The 7,468-nt window shown below is 60.1% G+C and overlaps 1 non-coding gene across 1 annotated transcript; it reads left to right on the top strand.

Annotated features, from left to right (window-relative positions):
• Positions 1–4,622: 4,622 nt before the first annotated feature.
• LOC142795654 (small subunit ribosomal RNA) lies at positions 4,623–6,437 on the top strand. Its single transcript, XR_012893197.1, has one exon. It is a non-coding gene; the product is annotated as a small subunit ribosomal RNA (ribosomal RNA).
• Positions 6,438–7,468: the final 1,031 nt, after the last annotated feature.

Below are 7,468 nucleotides of genomic sequence, written 5' to 3'. Positions count from 1 at the left end.
GCACGATATCGGCGTCTTTCGACGTGCTCGCCGGCGACCGTCGCACGAGTACGTCGCACGAGCGCGTCTGCCGGGGCGCCGTTTGCGAAGCCGACGCAAAAGTGGGAACCGCCGCTCGGATGATCGCCGCTTTCGGCAGAGTGAGTGTTGGCACTCCGGGGAAGCGAAACAGCGTGAATGCGCCCACGAAATCGGCGTATTTTGAAGTGCCCGCCGGCGACCGTCGCACGAGTACGGTAAACCGCGTCAGCCGGGGCGTAGTTCGGGACGCCGACGAAAAAGTGGGAAGCGCAACTCGGATCTTCGCCGTTTTTGCAGGAGTGAGTGGCGGCCCTCCTGCGAGACCAAGAAGCATCGATTCGTGCACGAATTCGGCGCCTTTCGACGTGATCGCCGGCGACCGTCGCTCGAGTAGGGCAAACCGCGTCTGCCGGGGCGGGCTTCGGGACGCCGATGCGAAAGTGGGAAACGCTGCTCGGATGTTCGCCGTTTTTGGCCGAGTGAGTGCTGGCACTCGGGCGAAGCCAAACGGGGCCGATTACGGCACGATATCGGCGTCTTTCGACGTGCCCGGCGGCGACCGTCGCACGAGTACGGTAAACCGCGTCAGCCCGGGCGGAGTTCGGGACGCCGATGCGAAAGTGGAGAACGCCGCTCGGATCTTCGCCGTTTTTGGAGGAGTGAGTGGCGGCACTCCGGAGAAGCCAAGGAGCGCCAATTAGCGCACGATATCGGCGTCTTTCGACGCGCTCGCCGGCGACCGTCGAACGAGTAGGGCAAACCGCGTCTGCCGGGGCGGGGTTTACGACGCCGACGCAAAAGTGGGAACCGCCGCTCGGATGTTGGCCGTTTTTGGCAGAGTGAGTGCTGGCACACCGGCGACGCGAAAGAGCGCGAAAGCGCCCACGAAAGTGGCGTATTTGGACGTGCTTGACGGCGACCGCTGCAGGAGTACGAAAAACCACGTCAGCCGGGGCGAGCGACCCACGGCGGTCTGGGTGCTTATCGCTGCTATTATAGGGGCACCCCGGCAGACGCAGAAAAAAAAAATTTTTTTTCGACCTTCTTTTTTGCTGGTCGAGCTCGGGTAACCCAGGTCGCAATGGGAGCCGCGCACGAAAGCGGCGTCGCGAGACGCGTTCGCGGTCGCTAGTCGCACGAGCTCGGCAACCGCGTCAGCCGGCGCGGAGTTCGGGATGCCGACGGCTAAGTGGGTACCGCTGCTCGGATGTTCGCCGTTTTTGGCCGAGTGAGTGCTGGCACTCCGGCGAAGCGAAACGGGGCCGATTCGGGCACGATATCGGCGTATTTCGACGTGCTCGCCGGCGACCGTCGCACGAGTACGGCAAAGCGCGTCTGCCGGGGCGAGGTTTGCGATGCCGACGAAAAAGTGGGAAGCGCCGCTCGGATCTTCGCCGTTTTTGCAGGAGTGAGTGGCGGCCCTCCTGCGAGACCAAGAAGCATCGACTCGCGCACGATATCGGTGTCTTTCGACGTGCCCGCCGGCCACCGCCGCACGAGTACGGCAAACCGCGTATGCCGGGGCGGGGTTGGCGACGCCGACGCAAAAGTGGGAACCGCCACTAGGATGTTCGCCGTTTTTGGCAGAGTGAGTGCTGGCACACCGGCGACGCGAAAGAGCGCGAAAGCGCCCACGAAAGTGGCGTATTTGGACGTGCTTGACGGCGACCGCTGCAGGAGTACGAAAAACCACGTCAGCCGGGGCGAGCGACCCACGGCGGTCTGGGTGCTTATCGCTGCTATTATAGGGGCACCCCGGCAGACGCAGAAAAAAAAAATTTTTTTTCGACCTTCTTTTTTGCTGGTCGAGCTCGGGTAACCCAGGTCGCAATGGGAGCCGCGCACGAAAGCGGCGTCGCGAGACGCGTTCGCGGTCGCTAGTCGCACGAGCTCGGCAACCGCGTCAGCCGGCGCGGAGTTCGGGATGCCGACGGCTAAGTGGGTACCGCTGCTCGGATGTTCGCCGTTTTTGGCCGAGTGAGTGCTGGCACTCCGGCGAAGCGAAACGGGGCCGATTCGGGCACGATATCGGCGTATTTCGACGTGCTCGCCGGCGACCGTCGCACGAGTACGGCAAAGCGCGTCTGCCGGGGCGAGGTTTGCGATGCCGACGAAAAAGTGGGAAGCGCCGCTCGGATCTTCGCCGTTTTTGCAGGAGTGAGTGGCGGCCCTCCTGCGAGACCAAGAAGCATCGACTCGCGCACGATATCGGTGTCTTTCGACGTGCCCGCCGGCCACCGCCGCACGAGTACGGCAAACCGCGTATGCCGGGGCGGGGTTGGCGACGCCGACGCAAAAGTGGGAACCGCCACTAGGATGTTCGCCGTTTTTGGCAGAGTGAGTGCTGGCACTCCGGCGAAGCGAAAGAGCGCGAATGCGCCCACGAAAGTGGCGTGTTTGGACGTGCTTGACGACGACCACCGCAGGAAAACGAAAAACCACGTCAGCCGGGGCGAGCGACCCATGGCGGTCTGGGTGCTTATCGCTGCTATTATAGGGGCACCCCGGCAGACGCAAAAAAAAAAAAAATTTTTTTTCGACATTCTTTCTTGCTCGTCGACCTCGGGTGACCCAGGTCGCAGTGGGAGCCGCGCACGAAAGCGGCGTCGCGAGACGGCTTCGCGGTCGCTAGTCGCACGAGCTCGGCAACCGCGTCTGCCGGGGCGGAGTTCGGGACGCCGACGGCTAAGTGGGAACCGCCGCTCGGATGTTCGCCGTTTGTGGCCGAGTGAGTGCTGGCACTCCGGCGAAGCCAAACGGGGCCGATTCCGGCACGATATCGGCGTCTTTCTACGTGCTCGCCGGCGACCGTCGCACGAGTACGGCAAAGTGCGTCTGCCGGGGCGGGGTTTGCGACGCGTACGCAATAGTGAGAACCGTCGCTCGGATGTTCGTCGTCTTTCGCCGAGCCAGTGCTGGCACTCCGGCGAAGCCGAACGGAGCCGATTCGGGCACGATATCGGCGTCTTTCCACGTGCTCGCCGGCGACCGTCGCACGAGTACGGTAAACCGCGTCAGCCGGGGCGGAGTTCGGGACGCCGATGCGAAAGTGGGAAGCGCCGCTCGGATCTTCGCCGTTTTTGGAGGAGTCAGTGGCGGCACTCCGGTGAAGCCAAGGTGCGCCAATTCGCGCACGATATCGGCGTCTTTCGACGTGCCCGCCGGCCACCGTCGCACGAGTACGGCAAACCTCGTCTGCCGGGGCGGGGTTTGCGACGCCGACGCAAAAGTGGGAACCGCCGCTCGGATGTTCGCCGTTTTTGGCAGAGTGAGTGCTGGCACTCCGGCGAAGCGAAAGAGCGTGAATGCGCCCACGAAAGTAGCGTATTTGGACGTGCTTGACGGCGACCGCCGCAGGAGTACGAAAAACCACGTCAGCCGGGGCGAGCGACCCACGGCGGTCTGGGTGCTTATCGCTGCTATTATAGGGGCACCCCGGCAGACGCAGAAAGAAAAAAAAAAAAAATGGGGACATGGCGTGCGTCACCGTGCGGCTTCGCAGCGTTGCCGAAGTCGCCGAGCCCTTCGACTGAGCCGAACGGCGGACAGGGAACGTTGGTCGGCCGTTCTAACCTGTCGGTGCCACGCCGAGACGTCGTTAAGGAAAACCGCGTCGTGGGCCTCTACTACGCCGTCGAGTCGTTGTACGTTTGGTGTCCAGCGTGTCGGCGGCGAGTAGCGGACACGTCGTTCACGACTTCGGTCTTTCGCAGTCGACGCGAACTTGCGGAGAGTCGTGGTGCCTCACGTTTTCGGCAGAAACCGCGGCGGAATTTTCCCGTGCGTGCGCGCACGACCTCGGTGCTGTGCCGTCAGCGTAGTGTTGCACAAACTCGTGGCCTACCCAAGGTGCGGTACGTTTGCGGCCGTATCCTCGGTGGGAATTTCGTGAGTAGGGTCGCAAATTCTACGACCTCGGCGGGTTTGAGAGCGACGTAGACTTGTGGCACGCTCAACGTGCCACACGTTTCGGGGCACACCCGCGGTGAAATTTTCTCGAGTACGCTCGTATTAGTGCCCAAGGAGGTCTGGGTACTTATCGCTGCTATTATGTGGGGGTTCTCGTGAGCGGCGTACGCGAAAGCGACCGGGTGTCTGATATGCGGCGGGCTTCGGCCTCGTCAAGCGTGTCCTCGGGTCTGCTCCAGGGGAATCCACGGCAGTCGTCTGCAGCCTCATCCGCTTGATGCGTTAGGGGCTGGTTGTCGGACGGTGCCGTTTTACCACGATATCGAGGTGTGTTCCGTGTCGTCCTCGGGCGATTCAGATGCGAAAGCGCCGAAGACGCGGGCGTGACCCGTCGTCTGGCGGCTTTGCAGTCTCGGCTCCGTTGCTAGTTCCGGCCGGTCCACCGACAGTGCAGCGGGCTTGGGCAACCCGCACGGCGCGACCGAGTCGATGCAACGAAAAAGAGCGAGCATGAACGTGCTTCTTGCCGCACGGCTCCCACTCGTCTTTCGGGAAGGTTGTGCCGTAGCGAGCTCGAACGCCGTCATCTCGGAGTGCAAAATAAGCGTGTTGGGGCGCCTGAAGGTGGCCTCCGCCGCACACAGACTGCGTCCGGCCCGCCGAAGGCGAGGACGGACGCGCAGTCGAACGATTACCTGGTTGATCCTGCCAGTAATCATATGCTTGTCTCAAAGATTAAGCCATGCATGTCTAAGTACATGCCGAAATAAGGCGAAACCGCGAATGGCTCATTAAATCAGTTATGGTTCCTTAGATCGTTTCTTCCTACTTGGATAACTGTGGCAATTCTAGAGCTAATACATGCAGTGAGCCTGGAGCCCTTTGGGTAACGGGTGCTTTTATTAGACCAAGATCGATCGGGTTTCGGCCCGTATTGTGTGGTGACTCTGGATAACTTTGTGCTGATCGCATGGCCACGAGCCGGCGACGTTTCTTTCAAGTGTCTGCCTTATCAACTTTCGATGGTAGGTTACTTGCTTACCATGGTTGTTACGGGTAACGGAGAATCAGGGTTCGATTCCGGAGAGGGAGCCTGAGAAACGGCTACCACATCCAAGGAAGGCAGCAGGCGCGCAAATTACCCACTCCCGGCACGGGGAGGTAGTGACGAAAAATAACAATACGGGACTCTTTTGAGGCCCCGTAATTGAAATGAGTACACTCTAAATCCTTTAACGAGGATCAATTGGAGGGCAAGTCTGGTGCCAGCAGCCGCGGTAATTCCAGCTCCAATAGCGTATACTAAAGCTGCTGCGGTTAAAAAGCTCGTAGTTGGATCTCAGTTCCAGACGAGTAGTGCATCTACCCGATGCGACGGCTCGGACTGAACATCATGCCGGTTCTTTCTTGGTGCACTTCATTGTGTGCCTCGAGATGGCCGGTGCTTTTACTTTGAAAAAATTAGAGTGCTCAACGCAGGCGAGTCGCCTGAATAAACTTGCATGGAATAATAGAACAAGACCTCGTTTCTGTTCTGTTGGTTTTTGGAATACGAGGTAATGATTAAGAGGGACGGACGGGGGCATTCGTATTGCGGCGCTAGAGGTGAAATTCTTGGACCGTCGCAAGACGAACTACTGCGAAAGCATTTGCCAAGAATGTTTTCATTGATCAAGAACGAAAGTCAGAGGTTCGAAGGCGATCAGATACCGCCCTAGTTCTGACCATAAACGATGCCAACCAGCGATCCGCCTGAGTTACTCAAATGACTCGGCGGGCAGCTTCCGGGAAACCAAAGTATTTGGGTTCCGGGGGAAGTATGGTTGCAAAGCTGAAACTTAAAGGAATTGACGGAAGGGCACCACCAGGAGTGGAGCCTGCGGCTTAATTTGACTCAACACGGGAAAACTTACCCGGCCCGGACACTGGGAGGATTGACAGATTGAGAGCTCTTTCTTGATTCGGTGGATGGTGGTGCATGGCCGTTCTTAGTTGGTGGAGCGATTTGTCTGGTTAATTCCGATAACGAACGAGACTCTAGCCTATTAAATAGGTGCGGGGTTCCCAGCACCTTACAACCTTCTTAGAGGGACAAGCGGCTCCTAGCCGCACGAAACAGAGCAATAACAGGTCTGTGATGCCCTTAGATGTCCGGGGCCGCACGCGCGCTACACTGAAGGAAGCAGCGTGTCTTTATCCCTGTCTGAAAAGACTGGGTAACCCGTGGAACTTCTTTCGTGATTGGGATAGGGGCTTGCAATTGTTCCCCTTGAACGAGGAATTCCCAGTAAGCGCGAGTCATAAGCTCGCGTTGATTACGTCCCTGCCCTTTGTACACACCGCCCGTCGCTACTACCGATTGAATGATTTAGTGAGGTCTTCGGACCGATGTCCGGCGCGGCCTTTCGGTTGCGCCGGTCTGTTGGAAAGATGACCAAACTTGATCATTTAGAGGAAGTAAAAGTCGTAACAAGGTTTCCGTAGGTGAACCTGCGGAAGGATCATTAACGGATTGTGAAGGGTGAGCGCCTCAGCTGCGTCTGCGCCCGACACTTTCTGCCGCTGACCCCGTTTGGACGCGGGGTCGGCTTTTCCCCACGGGGCTGCCTGAATGTGGAGCGGCACCCCGTGACAAATTGTTGCGCCCAGCGGACGCCAACACCGCGACCTTGGACGGTCGGCCAGGTGGCGGACGCGGGTACAAACGGCGCAACGCACTCATAGGTCGGCTTTCGACCCGCCACTGCACCGTGGCTCGAAGCGCTCGAAATGCGCGACCCGACCGCTGCGGGACCGCCTAGTACTGTAAACAGGAGCGGCGGAGCGCGAACGGCGAGTCGTGGTTACGTCGGTAGAAGGCGAGGCTGCGCGTTCCCGAAACGCCAGCCGAGTGCCCTCCCGACCGTTCGAGCGTGCAAGAACGAGACCCGACAATCGCGCGGCGACTGCCAAGTACGAGAGGAACGGCACAAGCGTCGGCGGTCGGTCAAGGAACTGGCGATGTGACGGGTCCGCTGTGCACCAGTGCATACCGTCCCGCCGTCCGCGGCAAGCGCCTCCGCGTCCTCGGGTGACGGAGGCTGCCGGTCGGTTCTTGCAGGCGAGGGATCTCGCTGGCACCGGTTCGCGTTGACGCGCGGCCGGTCATGGCACGGCGATGCGACGGCCGAGGTGCGCAGTACTCGATGGAGGAACCGCACGCTCCGATGACCGTCCCGCCCTCCGCGGCGTATGCGTACCGACCGTAATGGTTGCAGCAGCGCCGGCCGGCTTTTGAATTCGCCACACGAAACACGGTGCGAGATCGCGGTTAGGGGAGCGTCGACGTTGCCAGGCGTTTTGCTTGCTGCCGAGGGAAAGGCGGCACGGCCACGTCGCGCTCGTCGCGATTAGCGGGTCTGCGCGCTTTGGGAAGGTGCCGCAACGACTTGCCGAAAGAGGAAGCACGGAAGAACGAGGGACTTGGACGTCCCGACAATTGAACGCACTTGCGGCCAGGCCCTTGCTGGCTTCGTTCTTCCGCCTCGAGTAGGCTCGT

Source organism: Rhipicephalus microplus, unplaced genomic scaffold (assembly GCF_043290135.1).
Source record: "Rhipicephalus microplus isolate Deutch F79 unplaced genomic scaffold, USDA_Rmic scaffold_790, whole genome shotgun sequence".
NCBI classification, from domain to species: Eukaryota; Metazoa; Arthropoda; class Arachnida; order Ixodida; family Ixodidae; genus Rhipicephalus; species Rhipicephalus microplus.
The sequence above is the reverse complement of the archived record's forward strand: the minus strand, read 5'-3'. Positions and strand labels throughout refer to the sequence as shown.